The 23,535-nt window shown below is 41.1% G+C and overlaps 1 protein-coding gene across 5 annotated transcripts in view; it reads right to left on the minus strand.

Annotated features, from left to right (window-relative positions):
• Window positions 1-22,210, minus strand: part of PPP6R1 (protein phosphatase 6 regulatory subunit 1) — a 1,952,116-nt gene extending 1,929,906 nt beyond the window's left edge. Inside the window, exons 1-2 of one of the 5 annotated variants that reach the window (XM_069638186.1) lie at window positions 21,991-22,208; window positions 10,829-11,038 (exon numbers count right to left, since the gene is read on the minus strand). The gene's annotated coding sequence lies outside the window, so the exon portion shown is untranslated. Of the gene's footprint in view, window positions 1-10,828; window positions 11,039-21,990 lie in introns of all 5 variants that reach the window. The other 4 variants (XM_069638194.1, XM_069638176.1, XM_069638165.1 and 1 more) reach the window with 4 other exon arrangements.
• Window positions 22,211-23,535: the final 1,325 nt, after the last annotated feature.

Genomic DNA, 23,535 nt, shown 5'->3' on the forward strand with positions numbered 1-23,535 from the left:
ACTCTACTTCACTGATCAATGCTAGGCGAAATGACATTGAATAGATCACAGTCGCCCCCGCGTAGATGGGGACCACCCATGAAAGCACGCATTAATGGTTAATAGCTACTATAGGACATGAAGCATATGGATAATGGGAACCTATTAACTCGTTTTTTTAATGAGAATTGTATGCACTGTGGTGACGGACAATGTAAAAATAAGTAAGCTAAGTAACCAATAACATGTTTCACATGTTTAGCATACATAAGAGATTTTCTTGCACTTGTAAAAATTCTAATTGTGAACCACATGATTGTGAACTACTGTTTTCTCTTTACTTGAAGAGTCTGTTGTTGGCCAGAAGAAGAGGAAAGCATCCTCGAAACGTATCGCCGATTTTTTTGGTCTCCATCATCTTTTAATTCTTTGATGTTTTTGTTGATGCTATGTTGTATCTTCCTTTGTAAACAAAAATTCCTTTTTTTTATTACACCATATTTACAAAATACTTTTGTTCCTTGAATCATTCTGTCTATCTAGCTTTTGTTATCAATACATATTTACTTTGTTTTATACTAAAAAAAAAACTAGTAGTGGGTTTTCCCCAAACAATTTGAAAGTGTGCAGGGGACGGGAGGATTCCTAGGCTGAATCTTCTTTCCTTTGATTATTTAGAATGGGGTTTTGTGCCAAGACCCCAGTTCCTCGCCCGCACCTGAAAACTTAATAACACTTACTGAAATATCAATCAATTCAATACGAAGTAGGTGTGCACTTTTGCTCAACCTTTTGCCAATATGAATACAGCCCATGCAATTACACCATGCTAAAAACAGGCCATGCAAATGTGAACCCTTGTGCTGAGCAGAGTTTACTACATTAGCCTATTCCTTGGTTTTCCACTCTACTCTTTTGCTCTTCCCAAAGTCTTCAACTTAGAGTTTCAAACTATCTAGAACCCCCTGACCACAAACCAACCAACCATCACCGAGCTGCACAACTCTGCATGCATAATCAAACACTCTTCAAGTTGTTGCTACTCCTTGTTAAGCCCATTCATGGTGTACCCCAAACTCCCACTCCTTTTAAGCCCATTCATGGTGTACCCCAAACTCCCACTCTCTGGCAAATTGCATCTATATAATTATAATCTTTTTTTTATTATTGTGTTTATGTTCAAAATTTGAACTTTTGCACATATATATCACAAAGAAGATTAAAACACGAATAAAAAACAATCGTATCATTTTAAACACATAAGATACTTCCATCAACTTCTACATAAAATACATATTAGTAGCACCTCAAACATTCATAATTAATACCATTTTGCAAATCTGAAAAGAAAAGAGTAAGAATCTTTAAATAGGCAGTAATTCGACTTAGTAAAACCAAGCTCGTCCAGCATTCTTATCACCTTTACAGTCAAGAAGACCTAATTACCTCCACTCAGCATATACCATACTTCTTGTGTCAGGTCTATCCATCCCATTGTGTAAAAAAAAAAAAAAAAAAGTCTACTCAGAATGCACGTTCAAATTATTTTCAGATCTGTGCATTGTACCATTAAAAGGGTTTCCTCATTTTCTTTACAGTAGCGACACTTGTCTATATTTTCAAGTGTGTGGATTGATCCCATAGCCAGTATGTCTCTTATAGGCAGTAGATTGAGGCAAAAACGCAAAAAGTTACTCCTTATTCTAGGATACGGGAATTGCTTTAAATATATTGCCAGTGTGCCCAACGGTTTATCAATTCTGGCCAAAGTGGTATGAAGTTTACAATTTTTAACCATAGTAATGGTTTTAATCCAATCAGTCTCTTAACCTTTTTTTAATTGAATCTGGGTTTTCGTGCAGTTCTCTCCTGCCCTTATTACAATCAGATAATATATCAGCAGCATTGGCCATATCCATAAGAAACAGGGAATTACTCGACTAATTCCTTGTTCAGATTTTCAAAGATTGTGTTACTCATTGGGTTGAATATATTTTCCATTAAATTCAGGACTTTCATTGGACCCAATATGCCAGGGACAGTAGCCCCAATTAAAATCTAATTGACAGCATTGGTGTCCCCATGGGAAGATTCAGCACCCTTTTCCATATGTGACCCTCGATCTTAACCCACAGAATATTTAGGCTCACCGGTTTGATTTCTATCCCATCATCATCTTCGGGACCACCTTGCCTATATAATAAGTCACCAAAGGCTTTATTGTAAACTTGCAATATTTACTATGCACCTTCTTCATTTGCTAAATCAATTGCTCACTGTTGCTCATTATGGTTAATACTTGCCTCACAAGAGTTCTGTCCCATAACTGGAACCCTAAATAAATTAACTCCCTCTGGGGTACTATCTTAATATCATTAACCTGCCAGTTATATTTTGCTCTCGCCATCTTTGAATGCGTTAGCTGAATAATCTGGCACTTCTTTTGATTAATAACCAATCCATTCACTTCAGCATATTCGGTCATTTTAGTTATTAGGCAATGCAAACCTACAAGTCTATGAGTGCCAAATCGTCCACATAAGCCAACCAATTCATTGATTCTCCTTCCAATGTAGGTGACATCAAGCCAATACCTTTCATTGCCTGACAGAAATTGGCCATGAAGAGCTTAAATGAGTATGGTGCAAATATGCATTCTTGCCGTAGCCCTTTAAAATGTTCTAATTGGCGCTGTTAATGCTCCTTTTGAGTTCAATCTTATTTTAATCCAGGTTTCTTGGTGGATGTGCTCGAGTATTGAGAGTAGCGATTCTGGAATTCCACAGGCCTTTAATTTCTTCCATAACAGTTCCCTGTCCATGAGATGAAAGGTTTAGGAGAAGTCTATTAAAGCCACAAAAACTCTTAACCGGCTATCTCCAAAGCCCTTTGTAATTCTATCCTTCCAACCGGATAAGATTAGGTCATTCAGCGTTGTTCCCATCCCCTTTCGAAGCCCAGTTTGTGCTTTGGGCAGGAGCCTTTTTTCTTTTAAACAGTCATTCAGTTTCTCCAACAAGATTGTGGCAAATATTTTGCTGTCCGGGTCAAGCAAGGCGATAGGACGGTAGTCCAATGGGTGGGACCGTCCCACCTTTTTCATTCCCTCCAAGATTGAGGAATTTTACATTATCTTTGAGCAATGCATTAGATAAACAGTTCGGACCACATAAGCAGACACAGATGCTTCTGCAATTCTTTCAATGTCTGTTGCCTCAAATTCTACTCGCCATGGCTCATTATTATTAGCCACCTTGCTGGACCCTGCAGAACCCATACCATTAATGTTTTCCCAAGGTTTAATCCACGAGTCCCCAGACACACCTGTCGATTGCAGTACACCTTGTGGATGTTCATCATCATTTGTTATAGACCAGATTTGCCTTGTATCTTTTTTTATAAGTACCTCCAACATCTTCTACCCGGTTTTATTATTCATAAACTGTCTATGGCCCCGTAGCCATCGTTTATAGATTAACTGAATTTACTTTTTCTTAATTAAATAATTTTCTGTACCATATTCATTGATTCTGAGCCGTCTCAATTGATAATTCACACCCCTTTTCTAGCCAGACTTCTTTATTAAAGGAGAATGTATGCTAATTGTCTGTTTAACGTATTGTATTTGGAATCTCGTAGTAAGGAGGAACTCATTAAAGCCCTCAACTGAACGATTGTCTGATAGGGCCTCTCTGCTAACACGATCCACATAATTTGTCAGCTTCTCATTTAATGTCCAGCCCATATACCTATATTTGCGTATACTGTTTTCCGCAGGGTTGACTGACAGCTGACAGATCTATAGGGCCTTGGGTACCTGCTTCATTTATCTTCATGGAGAATTCAGTGACCAACATATTGTGATCATTTTGCAGTGAAGGAGACCACAATGAGTGATTACACATATCTAGCAGTGCTCTCGAGACCACAATATGATCAATTGTGGTGCGTAATTCACCTCGTTTCCATGTACTAGCGATTCAACCATCACTTTATTCAAGATATGAAGGTCCCAAGTCGTGCAGAGATTATCCCATTTTTTCCTATTCAGTCGGGCAGACAACTTCATTCGAAGCCCATCACTTACACAATATTAAAATCTCCAGCTATCATCATGAATGAATCAGCCTCACTCAACCATTCACCCACTAATTGAGAAATATGATATTACACCTCTTTATACAGAGGTAATGAGACAATTCCTGAGGCGGAAATTAATACTTTTTTTAGTGGATTAGAAATGCCAAGCCTACATGAGCAGGAGAGATTAGGCCTAGATGCAACAATAACAGTAGAGGAGATTGAGAGCTCAATTAAAACATTGGCCAGAGGTAAATGCTCTGGCCTGGATGGATTTTCTATAGAGTTCTACAAGACCTTTAGTCAGAGTCGGTCCCCTTTTCTTGGAAAATTTTTTACAGAAATTCTGAATAATGAGGAGGTTACTGATTCAATGAAGACCGCATTAATAACGGTTATTCCTAAGCAAAGGTAAGAATCCTTCACATTGTGGAAATTATCGACCCATCTCGCTTTTATATGTGGACGTGAAGATTCTGCCGAAAATATTTGCCAGAAGATTAAAGGGCCTCCTTCCAAAGTTAGTTCACAAAGATCAAACTGGTTTTGTGAGTGGGAGGAATACTAGTGATAATTGCAAGAGTTGCTTGATGTAATCTATCTAAAGAGAAATTCTGCGGATGCATATGCAGCAATAAGTATAGATGCTGAGAAAGCATGAGAGCGAGTTGGGTTTTTCTGTGTCAGGTTTTGCTTAAGATCAACTGTGGGCCAGTTTTTCTTAGACTTTTTGGAGCCTTGTATGGAGATGCAAAAGCTGCCATAATTGTTAATGGCTGTCATTCAGAGTGCTTTCATATTTTAAATGTAACTAGACAACGTTGTCCTTTCTCTCTACTATTATTTGACTTATTCATTGAACCGCTTGCCATTATGCTTAGGAATCATCCTAATATAATAATAGGTATTCCGTTTAGGGAATATGTGTCCAAAGTACTTTTGTATGCAGATGACCTTAGTCCTAATCTCGAACCCGGAGCGTTCGTATCCGGAGCTTCTAGCAACTCTGCATGAATTTGGCAAATTCTCTACTTATAAAGTTAATATAGCAAAGACTTTAATTTATCCAATTTCAGCATCGTGTCATAGGGAGTTGTACGAGGTGGATCGGGAGATGTGGGCTGGTTCGGGTCTTAAATATTTGGGTATTCATATAAATAGGCATGTGGAGTCCTCGCTTGCATACACTATCCGTTTTAAAAGTTGCAGAGGTAGACAGTCTTTACTGTAGATTGAGATTGGAGAAGTTAAAACTAACCTTATGGGGGAAGGTTAACATAGTTAAGATGTCCCTTCTTCAGAAATGTGTATATGTTTTTAGCATGCTCCCTCTGCCGCTTTCAAAAAATGTATTAGGTAACATCAATAAATCCTTGGATAAGTTTGTGTGGGCGGGCCGTGGGGGGAGTAAAGTGAGAGTCTCGAAAGATGCGCTTTAAGTCAGTGAAGCTAGGCGGCTTTGGTTTTCCCGACATAAAGCGGTATCACTCTGCATTTACGCTGCGCACGTTGCATCATTGGTTGATGTCTGATCGCAGTACTTGATCAGGTTGGATTAAAAAAAATAGGAGGAATCAGTTTCTCCTGCCCCACCGATGTTCTTTTGTTCATGGATAAAAGATTGCCTATTGGTACCACTCTGCCTTTTGTAAAGCACTTTGTGAAGGAATGGCGTAAAAGTAATAAGATTCGGGAAGAGAAATAATTAGTGTGCAGATTCCAGTTTATGGAAACACAAATAACCGTGTCTTGTCATGGGTCTCGTGGCAGAGAGCTGGTATCTGGAAGATTGGACAGGTTTATGATGGTCAGAATGTGATTGATTTTGAGTTTCTGCGCTTTAAGTAAAAGCTGCGAGACCAAATGGATTTGCATCATGGACACTTAAAACTCCCGTTTAAACTCGGAACATGAGATATCCCATTGGCTATAAAAATTTACATTAAAACCACAGTCAATGGCACGGTTTTACAATTCACATCAAGTCGTACAAACAACAACCCAAATTGTGTTTATATTTCATTTTTTGAAATGCCACTAATGCTAAAAATATGTTAAGTTAAGATATTTCTGATTGTGCAAACAACAACCCAAATTGTGTCTATTTGTGTTGCTTTCTATGTCACTATTGTTAAGATGTATGCTAAATTATCTTCATTATGTTGAGCCAACGGGAATTTAAAATGCACTTATATTATTGTCATGCGACCTCCCAGATAAGAGAGAACTGTCACCTTATTAGGCCTCAGCACACCATTGAGACTTAGTGAGATATGATAATTTATTTGTATCGTGCTCATACACAGGTGTTTCAGAGCGCGACTAGGCAAGGGAAGGGAAACGGGGGAGAACACAAAACAAGAACGATCTTACTAGGCCCAGTGACATTGAGAACGCGCAAGTGCATGGGGAGGGGAAAAGGGAAAAAGTGCATGGAAGGGGGAGAGTGGAAAGTGCAGAGGAGAGGAGATAAATAAATGATTTAAAAAAAATAGAACGGGGCAATAAACAGTGATAGTGCAGGCAAGTGCTGCGTTTATGGCAACAGACTGGGTAAGTCTGATAAGTGCAGAAAAGAAGAAAATGGGATGGGGGCTGTATGGGTACAGATACAGACCATCCAGTGCAAGGGGTGGCCAGGAGGCAGTGCAGGAGGGCGGCAGGGTGAGCAGGTACCTGGACCCAGGGGAAAGTGTGGGGCCAGGTGCACAGTGCCAAGAGAGAGCTGGTCTGCAGGGGACAGGGGGAGAGAAGGCAGAAGCAAAGAGGAAGATCTTTAGGTGCTTCCAGAACCAGAGATGGTTCTCCTCAAGGTTTAGAGTGGCAGGGAGGCTGTTCCAGAGGGAGGCCCCAGCCGAAGATAGAGATCTACCCCCAGCTCGTTTCTTTGAAAAACGATTGACCCGGAGGCAGTTAGAGGTAGAGGAGCGAAGAGCTCGAGAGGGGAGATATTTGTGGAGGGATAGCTGAAGATATTTTGGACCGGCCCCAGAAAGCCTAAAGAGAATAAAGATATAGATATTATAAAGATAAGATATCTCTCCACCTAAAAACACACGGGCTTATCCTTCTTGTCTCTAGAAAGTCACCCGTAGAAAAATCGCAGCAAAAACAAAATCCAAGATGGCCGCCAGATGCATTATCACGTGATGACATCATAGAACGTTGTCACGTGATTAACTTCCGGCTATAAAACCAGAAGTCTCACAGAGTAACAACACAACGCTGATCCTGGCGCTGTGAGGGAGACAACCGTATCTCCTTGCTCCACCTTGAATACAGGAAAAGCCATAATAGGTAAGTTAGATACAAAATATTTTTGCAGCCATTTCTAAATATTTTGTATAACAGAAAGGCCTACTAAACAGCATTCTAACTGCAAGCAAAACTTAAATGTTTGGAATGTATATTTTCTTTCTCCTAATAGTCTAGCATATAAAGCTTTCTTCCTTTTAAAAACCACAAGTGGTTAAAAAAATGAGCACATGTCCTAAACTTCCTAAATCCTAAACTTAAACTTAACCTTAAAAGCAAACCATTTTATTCACCCACAAAGGCTAACATTGCGCAGAGGATCCACGGATAGGATCGTATGACTGAGCTTTAAAAAAGGAAGACAAAACCTTTTTTTTCAAACAAGCTGATTAACCAACAACAAGGGGTGAACAACCACATCAAAATATAAGATAATGCCCATTAGCCTTATTTCACCTGCCAGCCATTAACAACCAAGTGTCCTCTCTCATCTTTCTGTAAATGATTACTTCCCCGACCCCCCCAAAAAAACCTTTTCTTTCATCATTCTGTTTATTTACAGCTTTTTCTCTCCTGATGAACCATGGCATAAACTATGGGGAAACACGTGTCGAGAGGGATGACAATATATAATGTATGAAATGAATACACACCTATTTATTGACTTTAGGAAATACAATCCATTTGTAAGACCAACTTTGATTTTTTTGAATAACAGATTATTGTATGGACTATAATACAACAAATCTGCACCACATAAGGAATAAAGCTAATCTAAACACCCCAATCAAGTCTGAAAGTGAATTATTTCTTTTCTGAAGGACTGTGCGCACAATTGGTACTAAACTGATAATAAAACAAATCGTATTGCTGCGGTCACAATATAAGTACAAACAGTGCTGATCACAGCAAGAAACTAAACATCCAAAAAGGAATCGCCCAAGGGAATAAAGCCAATAGTGACTGTAAATCTAGCATTAAACAAAATAAGCTGAAAGCGTCTGAAATTTGTCGATATAATGTTCTGCGGGACCTTTTTGTTGTACTTTTCTCGCCGTTCAATGCTACAATGCATGCCTCGCCTACAACTTTTGTTCTCTCAAAGACTGTGCCCCTGTCTGCATCTACTCTGTATAAAAGGATTACACCCTCTGCATCTAAATTACCCTCGCAGTGTGGTAGAGGGAATTGGGATTCGGATGTAGGTTGCACATTGATTGGAGCCGCACATGTGCAAGCCCAGATAAATACAAAGTGGATTTAGATTTGAGATATACACAACAACAAAAAAGGAGCTCTTCCACTCCCACCTTGCTTTCTCAACTGAGCACGCAATGCCACTGTCCCTCCCGCTACTGATAACGTCCCTCAGAAAAAGGCATTTGTAAATGATCATGTAAATACTGTCCAGAGATTGCTATTGTCATTTTATGTATGTTCTGTTCCCATCCTATGCCTTCATCACCTGGTCTATCACTCTACCAATGGACTTTGTAGAGGAAGACTGTCCACCAACTGCATCACTCTACAACTGTCCAAGCTGTCTCTGGTTGACACGTCTTCCTGTTGCACAAAATACAAAATGTCAGAACACCCATCCTGATTAATATAATTACTACATTTTCTAGCATGAATAATTTATGAAGGAACCCTTCCCTATTACATCGGATGCAGAAGTTTAGCTACAATACTAGATTGGTCTGACCATTCATACGCGACTGCAGATCTTATGTTAGGCTATATAAGAAATGCTTTATACAGAACCAAATCATCATTGTAGTGGTTTCAAAGCACAGGGGTTTGCCTGGATTGAACTTGACAGATTCCCACAGCAAATAAGCTCTTCCTAGATTAAGGAAATGTACTCCTACACCCTCTGTTGGGGTGGAAAATTAAGGATGCGCTAACATAGTACTTTCAGATGACCTGAACAACCAAAGTGCTCTAGGAGTCGATACGGAAAGCATGTAAAGGGGAGGCATGTAACTCGGTAATCCGAGGCAGTGCACTCTTCTCTGCAGCCCTCCATATAAGGTGCGTACTAGACCTTTTTACGCATGAAAATCTTGTAAATGCGACAGCATTATTATTTTCCTGTGTACATTTACACACATGTTTAGAGGAGAGGGCAGTGCAAAGGTCAGGTTACTTGAAAGAAATCAGAAGGCTACTTTTGATTTTTATCTGCACAGATGTAATTGCAAACCAGGGATAAATACCTCTGAAACTGAATGTATTTCTCTGAAGCTAGAGAAATAATGAAAAGGTGTATTCTGCCACAATGCAGAAAGCTGCTGCATCGTAATGATTTCCATACAGGTTTTGCACACGTTTGCTGGATGTCACATACATTTTACTCTCTTGCAAAGAGGCAATATCATTTTTACTCTTTTAAAATCACATTTAATCTCAAAGTTTAAAAATAGGGGCTAAAATACTCCCACCTCAAAATCTTATCTGGAGCACTGCTTCTCTGTACAAAGCTAGAGGCCAAACGGTCACAATTCGAGGGCTAAACTAGGAATCTTGATTATAAATACTGTAAATCAAGTTCTATGCAAGTATACAGAGTGCTGAAAATGGAAACAAAGCTAAAATCGCATTCTCACATACAAGCTGCAAAAAACAATTTTCAATGTATCGCGGAATTACAATATACTATCAAACAGGATTATACAGCTCTCTTCAATGAGGACTCATTACACAAAACGGAGCAGGTCATTCTGTTAAGTTCATTAAACCAGATGGCGGTTACTAAAAGAGAATACCTGAAGAGATCTCTAAAGAAATACAACCTTCAGCCTGTAACAAGAGACAGCGAGTTTCAATAGCTTCACAGGTGCTTAATGTTAACATCTGAAGTCTTCTAGAGCCGTACTCCATCTACACTGCTTTCTCGTTTCAGGATGGGTCACGTTTTCAATGGTTGATTCCATTTAATTGCATGGATTCATACACAAAGGTGACATGTTCTGTACTGTGTTATAGATCACATTTTATGAAAGGGAGTTCTTCCCAAAATTAAACAAATAGTACAAGTAAAACCGCCAGTTTAAAGGCATGGTCTAGTAAAAAATTTTATTTAAAAAATAGATGGGCAACATAAAAAAAAATACTAGCATTCTCTTTTTTAAAACTTCCTATGTAAAATTTTGAGCTATTCAAGCTCATAATTCGCAAAAGCAAGCACATGGGCGCATCCATTTTGTGAAATGGATGCCCTCCTGTGCTGGCTTTTGCGGCACTAATGAAGGAAAAGCCAGCCAGCTGTAGTAAACAAAAGCTACCGCTGGGTGGCTTTCCCTTCATTAGTGTTGTACGCAGAGGACGCAGAGGACGGGGACCGGAGACCAGAGCAGGAAAGCTGCAGCTGAATCTCGGTAAGTGCTATTTATTTTTTTTAAAAAATAAGCACTAGCTGGGTTTTTTTTCTGCAGTAGTTTTTTCCTCTAAATTGTGGAATTTGCCAGGCATTGTGGGTAATAAATTCTAGGGTCATTTGTGAGAGTCATACCTCTGAATTCCCACGGGTGTCTTTTCAGTAATACATGGAGTTCCCCGTTTTCCTTGGTGGCTGCGACACTCCAAGCCCAAATCGGTGGGTTGTCCACAAAGCCAAATCCAGTCTTCCCTGGGGAGTTTGATGTACCAGTGGTTTAGCCTTCTCCCTTTGCGCCCAGGTAGGTGCAGCCACACATGTGAGGTACTGTTTTCGTCGGGACACCTGTGGAATGCGGGAAGTTGTTTTTTCTTGGTTTTGATAACGCGTTCATACATTTGCTACTGCACTTTGTTACACAACCCTTTCATTTCCCAAATGTAATCTACATTTAGTCGCTGCTTTAGGCACTGTACGCTTTTGTAACCTGCACAAGTCGAAAGGTCTGCCTGTGCTCTTTTATTTATTTTTTTTGTTTTTTTAAAGATGCTTGCCATTCCTCACCACATTTGTTTTCCTTATTTTCAAATGCTAAGTATGTCTTTTTAGGGTTTTCAGCATAAACATCCTGTGTGTCACTGCTCCGTTTTTGGCTTGTGGTAATGCTTGTTTTGTGAAACAAGCTGAAAAATCTGTGATTTCCTAACTAGAAGAGTCAGGGGAATGTAGCAGTGAATTGCTTTTCTCAGGTCCAAATAGCACATACCTTTTTTTCTGTCATTTTTACATTTTTTTGCAAACTATGGGAATTTTACCTACATTGTTGTTGCCTGACCTGAGCATATGACCCCTCCCTAAACTTTGAATTGTGTCTACTTTTCAGAAAGGTATGCCTTCCCGTCTTCCCATTCAGCCGTCATACCCTCCTCTAACATTTCATCCACGCATGTCCTATTAAAAAAGCGAGAAAATAAATAAATCACATCTCACATAACTGATGGTAACCTTATAAAAATATGTTTTTTTTGTTTCCACTCAACCCGTACTTGAAAGCATGGAATATGGCGAATTCAGAACAGCAAACCATTTGTTCCTAGCTCTCACAAGGAGAAAAACACGGGCTTCTTTGTACATCATTTTATTTCTATTTTTTGAACAAACACAAAAATATGCTTTGTTTTTGCTATTTTCTCTCACCGTCATACAGCAAACTAAGATCGCCTAAATGTGGGAAGAAAAGGGGCCAAATGTGGCCGAGATATCTCGTGTAACAAAAAAGTAACAAGGGATTGAATGGCGACATACCGAAATCTCCAAAAAAGGGCTCAGCACTGGGAGGGAAACCCCTCAGCAGTTAAGGGGTTAAAACATAAGATGTCATAAACAATGGACAAAATGATGTGTTAGCATTACCCAAATCTAATTTCCACGTAAGATGCAATGTACTAACTCCTTCTTCCCCGTGGTTGCTCATGGTCAATGGTTAATGGTTAATAGCCAGGAGCCACTTTTAGCTCCTGCTTAGCCAATCCTAATTTCGGTCCTTGTAAAGACATGTAAATGGCAATGAAGAGACCACAACTAATGGTACTGAGGTTGTAAAATTGCAAAGGCTTACACCAATACAGAAATGCATGTATAACATGTCCTGAATCACAGAAAGGTCTGTGTGAATCAGCAAAAGTGCAAAGATGCATGCAGTAAAGTGCACAGGGCAAGAACTCCTTATAGAGGCATCCAAGAACCGAATAATGGTCACATTTTACCCACACAAGTTATCCCTTAGTAACATGCCAAAATATATGGACCTGTAAACTTATTCAGGTGTAGCATGGAATAAATTAGACGTTACTCTGCTCGAATGACTAAATCCTGCACAATTATGCAAGGAATACTATAATGAAAGTGCAAAATGCATATACCTAGCAGCCAATTCTTACCTGGCAAGAAATAAATGAAATATTACTCTATAGTTATTATTTGCATTTCCCCCTAAAGTGCATTAAGTTTGAAGCATATAATTATACAATGCAAGGTGCAAACAAACATGAACCGATTGGCTTTGCCCATTCTGGTACAGAATGCATTAAGTTGCAAGCAAATAATTACGGACCAAAAATGTACCACCTATATCATTTGTGACGCACAATTTAGTACTCGCCAAGAGTCATATAGCACTAGCCAATGACAGGAGCTAGGGTAGGTACAGAAGGGCAATAGTCCCACATTAAAAGTGTAAAATGCAAAGTTTACCCACAATCCACAGTGCTCTTTAAATGGAGCCTGTTAATTGCACCACTCTACAAAAATAATATTACCCTGCTAACATGGCAAAGTATAAATAACTGCACTTTGCTGATCATGTCGCTACTTATACAGAGGACATTGGGATAACATAGTATAAAAATGACAGTGGCACGATTAAGTACATTCATGCCACAATTTAAATAAAGGCTAGGACACAAAGAATTGCATCAGCGAGCCCGGATTCAGCATAGTGGGAATATGCACAATAATTCCTTAACTATCAATGCGCTTAGAAATGTATAGCGCAAGGCATAAATCCGTTTTCAAAAATTGATTTGCAGAATTTGCTAATTAAAGTTTTCTTGATTAGCAAAAATACTTATTTGATAAGCAATTTTGTACTGTATTTTAAAAGTTAGCAAACATGATTTGTAAAATGTTAGATGCAAGAATGGACACAAATAGATATGATAAGGCTTTGAAAAATGATTTCAGAGCAAGGCTCTGTTCAGCTGGATGCAGTCGGTGTTGCACAGAGCGTTATCCTTCATAATGTATCCTTGACACAACATTTGGTGTGTAAGAAGTTCAAAAGTTTCAAGTTCAAGGAGAGTCATAGCCTGAGTCCAAGTACTTAGTATGCTTTTGTGGCAAACAGGCTAATTGTCAACTTCAGGTAGACAAGATGGCACTTGGCTGTCATTTATATAAACTGTTTTCAATATAGCATTAATTAACACTTTCAAGGGGAGGCGAGGGGTGGGCAGGGCTGCTACTGATCCTCAAGCCTGAGTCGGGTAAGCACAAGCAAAGCATTCCAGCTCTGTGCATCCATCAAAGTGATACTTATCACCATTAGCACTTAGAGCTGCCATCTGGTGTTCCGATACCTTTTTTTGTTTCTTTTTAAGCGAACTAGGCTTTGTGCAATTCATGTGTCCGTTTTAAAATAAATTACCCATATAGTCACAATTGGACATTATTTCCAGGACCTGAATTGAGCATGGTGGGGTGCACTGGAGTGGGCAGGGTGGTTGAGGTGTTGTACTCCAGTGGAGACTTGTCATGGGGCATCGTCTCCAGGGACAGGGTGAAGGCTGGGGACAGGCACAGCAGGCCGGCATGAAATGTGGGCAGCTACTTGCAGATTCTGCTTGCGTACCCAGCCCGACAGGCCAGCTCTCTCCCTGCTAACCAGCTCCCTCCCTGCTTATATATAACGCAATCTTAATCATAGAGCAAAGAGAGCTCTGGAATCGAACTACAGTGTATGGTATTGCAGTAGGAATCTAAGTGATCCGGCCGCGGCTCAATTTACCGCGGCCGGAACGTTCGCATGAGAAAGGTGCAAACTACCAAAAGTTTGCAACTTTCTCATGCGAACACACATACATACTCACACCCACAACACACCCATAACACACCCCCCACCCACACCGTCAGCACACTCCCACCCACACCCCAACATAAACATACCCTACTTACCTTCTTCTTCACGCTGGTTTCCTGTGGCGCCAGTTCCCTCCTTTCATTTCCATGATTGGGAACCGGCGCTGCAGGGTCCTTTTCTTTTCTATTTCTTTTTTTTTTTAACAGGGCTGGAGGGGTTTCCCCCACAACCCCCGCTCACTATACTGTAAAGTATAGTGAGCGGGTTGTTGCGGGGGAAACCCCTGCAGCCCCAGTTTTTTTTTCTTTTTTCCACAGGTGTGCTGCGGGGGTGTCCCCGCAACACCCTGCTCACTATACCACACAGTCTAGTGAGCAGGGTGCTGCGGGGGACACCCCCACAGTCTTTTTTTATACTTACCTATAATGCTACCACCAAAGGTTCAAACCTGTGGTGGTAGCATTTTTCGGACTTTTAGTCCATGCAAACTTTTGGATGCGGTCGGTTTGACCGCATCCTTGCAGTAGATCTCTCACTTTCAGGGGAGCTGGTATAAAGCAACCAGGAGATAAGAGAGACAGTCAAGGAGTTTGGAATCACCTCATGGGTTGAGCACCAGTTGTACAACAGGTCACATGACCAGGTTCGCCATTAAAATCATTTGGATGTGTGATCATGTACATTTTCAAAACTGTTCACTCATCAAAGTGATGCACTTTCCCTGACAAAAGGAAATTTAGTTTACACTATGAGATTTAGATACACCAACTTAAACTTTACTGAAAAATATGGAAATAATCTAGTGTTTTACATTAGCAATACAGTAATTATGCATTATGCAACAACTTACATTTTTAGGAAGGGAATTGTAGCACTGTCTTCACTATTACTCCTGATTTGCAATTATTTGAAAAAGAGAGAATATTTCTTGCCTAGCAATCCCACACAGGCCTTTGGCAATTTTTATAGTGCAGCAGTAATCGTCTCCTCCACTAGCTCCCATTGGCCTCTTTGAACTTGTAGTGAACAGATAAGAGGGTGGAGGGAGCACAGGGGGGACAAGAGAGGAATCCTGGTTGAGCTGTGCAGTCATTGAACAAGGTAATTTAAATAGTTAGCTGTGGTACACAAGTGTCGATTGAATGAGCAAACGTACAGAATTGCATAGGAAATAGCTAACCGGCACTGCTTATCTTATGCCTTGTAGCAAGTGCATCATGAGTGCTGTCTTGCTGAGTGACATATTGTTCAAAACAGTTGGAGAAAGTCAAAATCCCCTAATCTCATCTCATTGGTGCTACGGTAAATAAGGATTGGAAGTTGAAACAGACCTTCTTACGTCTAAATGGTTGAAGCAACAAGCCCCGTTCATTCTACTCGGCACTTGCTGTTGCTCTCGCCTTCCAGATCCGAAAACTCCTTAAAAGCAGACGGCACATGCATCAGTGCACACGCATCTTGCGAGTGCATCACAAGTGCTGTCTCGCTGCGGAAAATACTGTTCAATACAGTTGGAGAAAATCAAAGTCCTCTGCTCTCAGCTCATTGCTGCTACACTGAATAAGGATTGGAAGCTTAAAGGGACCTTCTTATATCTAATTGGTTGAAGCAACAAGCCTCATTCATTCTTCTGACTTTTGCTGGTGCTCCCGCCTTCCAAACTCAGAAACTCCTAAAAAGCAGAGACTGCCCGCATCAGCGCATCTAGTGAGTGCTGTCCGCTATGTCTCGGGCTAATACAGTAAGATCAAGTGGCTCTTCTTGTTTGTGACTGGATAAGACTATTGACTAAATTCCAAAAGTTGCGCTTGTACTGATCTTCTTCTCTATCAAATCTGTGATGTTATTTTGCATTCTGCTGTTTTGTTGACTTGAATTGCCAAAGCTGACCAAGTTCATATTTTAGTCAGTTGCCCGATTTGGTTCTCTCATTCTTTGTGGTTGCTTTACATATAAATACATTTTTATGATGCCAGTCAGAACAAGGAAGAATCAACAGAGAACGGATGTACGCAAGGAAACTGCTAAAACATTCTGTGAATAAGTGTTCTGGGAAGAATGTTACTGCTCATTTTGACCTATCTCCTATTAATGATGTTCCTTCTGATATAGCCATTGTTCTAACCGATCATACTGGTAAAATGACTGCATTCTTTCTAACTAGGGAACCTGCTTCTTGAACAAATAGGTCCTTCAAACCGCCCGCTCTGATTACATTTTGCCCTCTGTGCAGAGAGTCGGTAGCTCTTTTTCATTGCCTCCCATTGACAATAACCATTCGTATTGAAAATGTGCGATTCACTTCAGAGGGAATCATGGTGGGGGGGCATGAGTTTATATCTGGTACAAACCTGTTTTCCTCGGCTCAAGGTAATATTATCAACACAGAAGATGACCGCCTGTCTAGATCGCCAGAGCTGGAAAACATTGCTGAGGATGTTTGCAGAGATATTGACTCAATGGACATATTATATAACTGGTTCTCTACATGAAGAAATGATAGAACGTACAGCTACATTTAAGGCATTGTTAGCACTTTGTTCCAAAGTATCTACTGACCAAAAGGAGCTATTGTTTGTCACTAGCAAGATGGTTGATATTGTTTTGTTTAATAGTGGCACGAATTCTGAGGGGGAACTAATTATTATCCTACATACCCCAAAGTCCAATATGCAAGGGGACTTAGTTGAAGGTGATGACGACTTCATAATACTTGATCCTGATGTGGTAAATACAACTGAGCTAAATGATCAGGCAAATGTTAAGTCCTCGTCATAGATTCCTTCAATAGAAGTCCTGATTATATCCACAGATTACAAAGAAAAACATGAAAAAACAGACTTCAAAGACAGAGGAAACGACTAAGGTTAAAAACATTGAAAATAAACAATAGAGGAGGAGTGAGTAATGATATGTGTAGGGGCTTAATAATTGTGCCGCCTAACATTAATGCTTCTGCTATAATAGTTCCTAAGTCAACATTGGACATTACTCAACCGATCATGAAAACTAAGGAGAAAAAGATAATTAGCTCTATGGATCAATGGCTCATTAAAAGCAAGGCTATTACTACTCTTGTTAAGAAGCATGGGTATTTACAATCAGATATGAGCGATTCTTCTCATGCTAGTAATCAAAATATATCTATTGCAAGCGATATTGAAAAACTCAAATGGCCTTATAGTCCAGCTTAATAAATGGAATGTTTCTAAAATTAAAATGAGTCATGTGCAACGAACCATAGTCCTTACATAAATAGATCACGTGTTCTCGAAATTATGCAAAGTATTCCACAACTTACCGTCATCTCGACCAAGGATATTACCTTTAAAGGGCTTCCTGATTCTGCAGTCAAAGTTGGGCCATTGTTAATTTTTCTTCTTCACTATTTGTGGAACATATATCACTGCAAGCCGAAGTACTTAAAAGTAATGGCTTTGAAGTCACACCAAATAAAAAAACGATTAAGGCTGACCTCAAAGCTGACTCTGCATGGAAATTTAAAAAGTTGAATAGCTTGGGCTGATATCAGAAAAGGAATCTTGCAATTGGAATCAAAACTTGGAGCCTTTACGCTTGCCCTAAACCAGGAGGCTCATAAGGGATCTGCGTTTAATTTTAACTGAGGAGCGCTATATAAATAAATAAACAAATAAAAATGTACAGCTTATGTATGTCACTATTACTGTTTACCCATCTCCCCAACAGCCTAGTGCAATCTGGCTAAGATGGAATTTCTCCCCAAAACGAATATAGATGTTTTGCACTATCCCATTCTATATGCCCTTAAATTTAAGCTCCTCAAAATTAGGGCTGTGCCGAATAGTGTAGGGGAGGACTGGTCCAGGAGACCCCTCTCGCCTGCGTTTTCTCCCCAGGTGAGGGCTATGGCTCATTGGGCGTTCCCTCGTGCCACCCGGGCCCAGGTGGTGGAGGGCTCACCCGCTGGAGACATTGCCCACACGTATTAATTGCCCATACAAATTTAGCTAGGCCCAGAAACCATTTTTTGTCTGGTAAAGATGGTGTGAGCTCAGCACACTGTAGCGCGGCCCCCACCCTTAGAGAGTCTCATCCCTGTTGCCGCAGCACCCTGGCAGATCCGCTGCGAGCACGTTCCCACGAACAAGACGGACATGAGCTAGCGCAATACGCTAACATTGTAACAGTTCACCTCCCGCAGTGTACTATCACTATCAGCATGACCCGGCCAGCAGGCCTGAACAATGAGAAGAACGGTAAAATGGTCATCTGATGGCAGACAGTCTTAATATATATGTATATAGTAATGTCAAGACCACTTGCAAAGTATGCTTCTTCCACAAAATCTCTTATATTACAAACGCCTGTAGAATGTATTAAAATGAGAGAGCATGCTCCCATGATATAAGCAATGGCGAGCTCACACCATTACAGGTGGATGCTAATAATAAAGGAACGCTCCAGGGATCTGTTTGTTGCGTGTATCACTGGGCAGCCTACCTCCCATGGTTTTGCGCCATAACTAAGCTAATGCTGCTAGAGTACACGAGAAAGCGAATGCAACTATACTATGAACTCATGTAAAGGATGCGCGAGAATGCACTTATCATGTGTGTATGTCTAAGCCCCTTATGTGCCACCACCGTCACGTACAGTGGCGGGTCGTTTCTATGTACTCCACCGACCCAACTACTACCTCATTTACTGCGAATGTATATGCATGTAACTAAAATACTGTAGCTGCTAGAATATAATGTACAAATATGGTGCTCGGACTGGGTATAATCGAGACACATCCAGCTAAGTTTAAATGCATGTTTTGAAGCGATGTTGAATAAGTATTATAGAAAGTGTTCAAATGTTTGTGATGTCTTTACCTACATTCAGCAACACACGAGGGAGATACCTTTGTGAATGCGTACACGGCCATTTCCCCCTCCCACCCTGCGAAGGCTGCCAAGACATTAGAACAGAGGCCCGCTCTGCGCTATCCCACCTCCCCCGACCGGACTGGAGCCGCTTCAAAGATTTGTAGCCCCACTGCAGCACCCAAGGCCGCGACCAGCCACCTGCATTATTTACAGCACAGCAGTAAACCTTTGTCTAAACTCACGCGCCCCCTCGTAAACCCCACAACCCACCGGACCGTCTTAGACTTATGGCCCTGTGCAATCAGGACACCCAACACTTTGACAACACACAGCGGAACATCCATAACAACTTCTAACAAGACAGAAAGACCTGTACCACCCGTCCCAGGCCCCGAAGCTTAGCCCCTCGACCTATGGCCCCGGTCAACAGGACACGGGTAACCAGGCCTCGATGTATTACCTCCAGACCCCTCACAAGGTGCATTCCTCCTGTGTTGCATTAACCTATAAAATAACCTATTGGAAGATTTACTAAAGAAAATAACACTGTAAATGACTGAATGACTGCGGTGTGCATGGCTGAGGGCAAGTAAGTCAGGAAAGGCATTCATCTCTGCCACAGGCCGCCTTGGCACACCAACACCGCCCGGATGAACTCAAGCCGACCTGCCAGGCCCAGCCCAACCCACAAGGGTGACCAGTGACGTCCTCCAGCCAAGACCAACCACGCCGCAGCAGCACCTATAGTTAGTCGTCGCCACCCAATCCCAATGAACTTGTGCCCCCTATAGTATGTAGGTTTTGATGACGTTTTTTGTAAATATATACGCCTGTCTTTGCTATTGTCAGACAGAGCGCTCTCGGAGTTTGCAGAGTTCTTTGCATGCCCAATTCTGATTGATAAACTCCCATTTACGCTCACCCGCACTCTGTCTTGGCCTTATTCCCATTTTGGGAGAGTCCTTCATTGTCTCTCATTGCGGGGAAGATCGTGCTGTTTGGGGACGCTTGCTTTCAATAGCATATTTAGTATTCGGCCGAATAGTTGCTTTATTCAATAAATCATGTTCCAAACTTCAAAAAACACACTTATTAAAAAAACAAATAAAGCACAATTTTAAATGCATTCTATACTTTTATTTCTCTTCATTGTAATTAATATAGCATCTTTATTTAAAGCATAAACGCCAGAAATAAGCAGTTTTAACCAAAATGAAGGGACCAAATGTACAGAAGATTGTTGCATATTCAGTGGCAGCTAAAGTCAGAGGCGTCTCAAATGTAAAAGGACTGCCTTTGTGAATCAGATGCATTGCATTCTCTATCCAGTTGCAAAGTCGATGCGGCCCAGTTTCGAAACTTCTTTGCAGCTCACATAGAAATGTATATAAAGGTTCATGTCGGCTCATGCAGGACACAAGTCAAGAGGAAATATGAAATGCGTGAACTCCATCTCACAACTATTCACCCCACTCAAACAAATGCTGCTCACTTTTCACTTATCTTAGCCACTCCTTCTCGCCAATACACAAACATATGCAACTTATCATTCCTGATAAAATATCAGATAATGTTAAACTCAGGACTCAAGTCCCAAAAACAAAAAAAAAAAAAAAAAGGGATTGGTGCTGGGACTATGACCTACGCAATGGGAAGTGACACGACAGGAACTGAAAGTATCTATGCACATTTCTTTCAGTTTGCCTTTTCCAACTGAAAAAAAGATGGTCCTTTATTGTTGCATGCTAAATATAAAAGATGAGCACCTTTTATGTCTAAGAATCTGTAACAAAACATGCCCTAAAGAGCAAATTACAAGTTAAAATATGTTTCAGCTGTGTGATAGCAATTCGTCTGGTCTAATTCTATTCAGTTTATATCGCCTAGCAATGTAAACTAGCCACCAATTACCGAGTATTGTAATGTGCCTTCTCAGCTTACTATGTATGCACTTGCATAAAAAGGGAAAGAAACTGTTTAGTCAGCTTTCTTGTTGTACCAGGAAATAAAGCATAACGGACGATTGCAGAGCAAACAAACATTCAAGAGCCAGATTAAAAAAAAAAATAACTTCACATAACTACATAGAAGAAAAACGACTTCACATAACCTAAACTCCATCCTCGTCTAAACTACTCTTTCATAAATGGCGAGTGTGCAAGAAATACTATGGCATGATAAACGGCAATCACAGCTGGTAGCCGCCCACTGAAAAGTACAATCGTCCCATAATTACCAGAAAGCAATCAATGACGATTTCGCACATAAGCTATTTATTGTCAATGGGGCACGCAGAGAAGTCAGAAGGTGGTAGAAGGATGCGGGAGTGGGGAATGGCTTCATGTAACCCAGAGAAGCATAGCATTCAAGTGACCCATCAGTGATAAATCGCTAATATGCACTAGGGGTTGTGTTCTGGTGAGCAGAAGCTGCAAAAGTCTACTCTGAGTTAAGGTTGTGCAACTCACGAGAGTGACATTGTGCGTTTTGGGACAGATGAACGCTGGGGGGGGGGGGGCTGTGGCATTATAGGACCACGCGTTTGGATTGCTTGTCTGCAGGTATGGATGGACTGCTATTTTTTGCCCGAGTGGAAGGCAGCTGGAGATAATGCTTTTCTGGACGGTTGGGGGGTCGGTGAGAACTTCCTGATGGTGGGAGAACGTTACCTGTCCTAGCTGAAAGGAAGAGGGGTGGGGGGTCGGAATCCATGCAAGAAAGTAGCCCTAGAGGGCAGTGGAATGCACCAGTAAGGACCGTCTCTCTCGGCACACCGGATGAGGTTAAGGTTTGTTGCCCACACTCACCTCTGTCGGGGCTCTAGGGGGCTGCTCTGGCCTCAGGCCTGGGCCTCACTCCCCTCTGACGTTTTCCACTAGGATCTGGGCATGGGCTTTCCAATCCAGCTTCTTCTGTTTCTAAAGCCGGGTGTGGGAGCGCAGTTCTGACAGCAGAGGAGGCGCGCAGACAAGACCATAGTACGGGGGGAGGAGGCGCTGGGAACGTCGCGCTTCCGCTTCCGGCGCATTCATACGGCGTGTGTAATGGCACAGGAACGGCCGTGCAGGAGCTCGCTGCAGGCAGGGGCACCAGGGGGCGTGCAGTTGCCTCCCTCGCCCTTGCTCAGTTGTCCGCCTCGCGCCTCCACGGCCGCCTTCTACCCGGTTTCCAACGGCCGCGGTGTTTAGGTGTGCACATGCGCAAAGGGGACGCTCTTTAGGGTGTTCATGTTATGATCATGTAACGCGTCCTTGGTCCGCGAAACGCAAGAACTGCTAGCGATAGGTCTGGCTGAATTTTTATTTTTTTTTATTTTTTTTAGGTTTCGACTGTCAATGATCTACTGAAGAGCCTTAGGCTAAGGCAAAACGTGATTTCTTATGGCCCCTTGTACCATACTTTGCTACCGTATAAGGCTTTTTTCTGGGCTGTACTCTGATGATCAAATTGAGAACTCCAGGCACGCTGTTTTATTTTCAATACATAATTTGAGATAGGCTACATTAGCCAGTTTTTGCACATTATGAAGTTGAGTAATGATATGTGGTGGTTAATCTGTTATTAATTAAATAAGTTATGCACACAATATGTGTGCTTGTAATCTCTGTTACTGTTAGCGAATGCGCTAAATTGCTCTTAACCAAGCCCTCTGTCACCTTGCACTGTCCGAGCTCTCACTTGGTTTTCCCCTTTCATTATCTTGTTCACCTTTTCTTTTTTTGTTCAAAAAGTTGTATTGTATTTTCAACAGAGATATCAGTAGACAGTACATTTCTAATGCCACACCCCTCACAGAGGGAGACAGAATGTCAACATTAAATGACAAGGTAAGTAAGTTTATAATACATAAGTAAGGGACCAGCCTGCAGGTATGCAGGGGAAACCACGACATACTATGAAAATGTATAGAATTTTCAAAGGAAAAATTCATTGACAGTAATCAGTTGAACCCTGACCCGCTCTATTACATAGTGTTGGTAAGTTCAATCAAAATACATTCTTTAATATATAGAAGTGAATTGTTTTTTTACAATTAAAGATATTTTTTTATCTGTGTGGGTGCGCTGCAGTGCATACTGAAAATGAAAGGTACAAATGTAATTTACCGAGAAGAGACTTAGAGAAAGAAATAGATGTGAAGAAAGTAAGAGTGGGAAGAAAAGAGAAAGTAACCCATCCTAAGTGAACTACAATAGGGTTCACTACTGACACTTAGGCTCTTCTGAGGTGGTGAATATCTATGTCGCTGATGTGCCAAGGGATGCAGCATTGGGAGGGTGGTGAGAAGGGGCTGGAGGGACAGCCCAGCCAGGACTGGTTACAATATAGCGTAAGCTCTATAGAAAGTTATG

This window comes from Ambystoma mexicanum, chromosome 1q (genome assembly GCF_040938575.1).
Source record: "Ambystoma mexicanum isolate Mex_15411 chromosome 1q, UKY_AmexF1_1, whole genome shotgun sequence".
NCBI lineage: Eukaryota > Metazoa > Chordata > Amphibia > Caudata > Ambystomatidae > Ambystoma > Ambystoma mexicanum.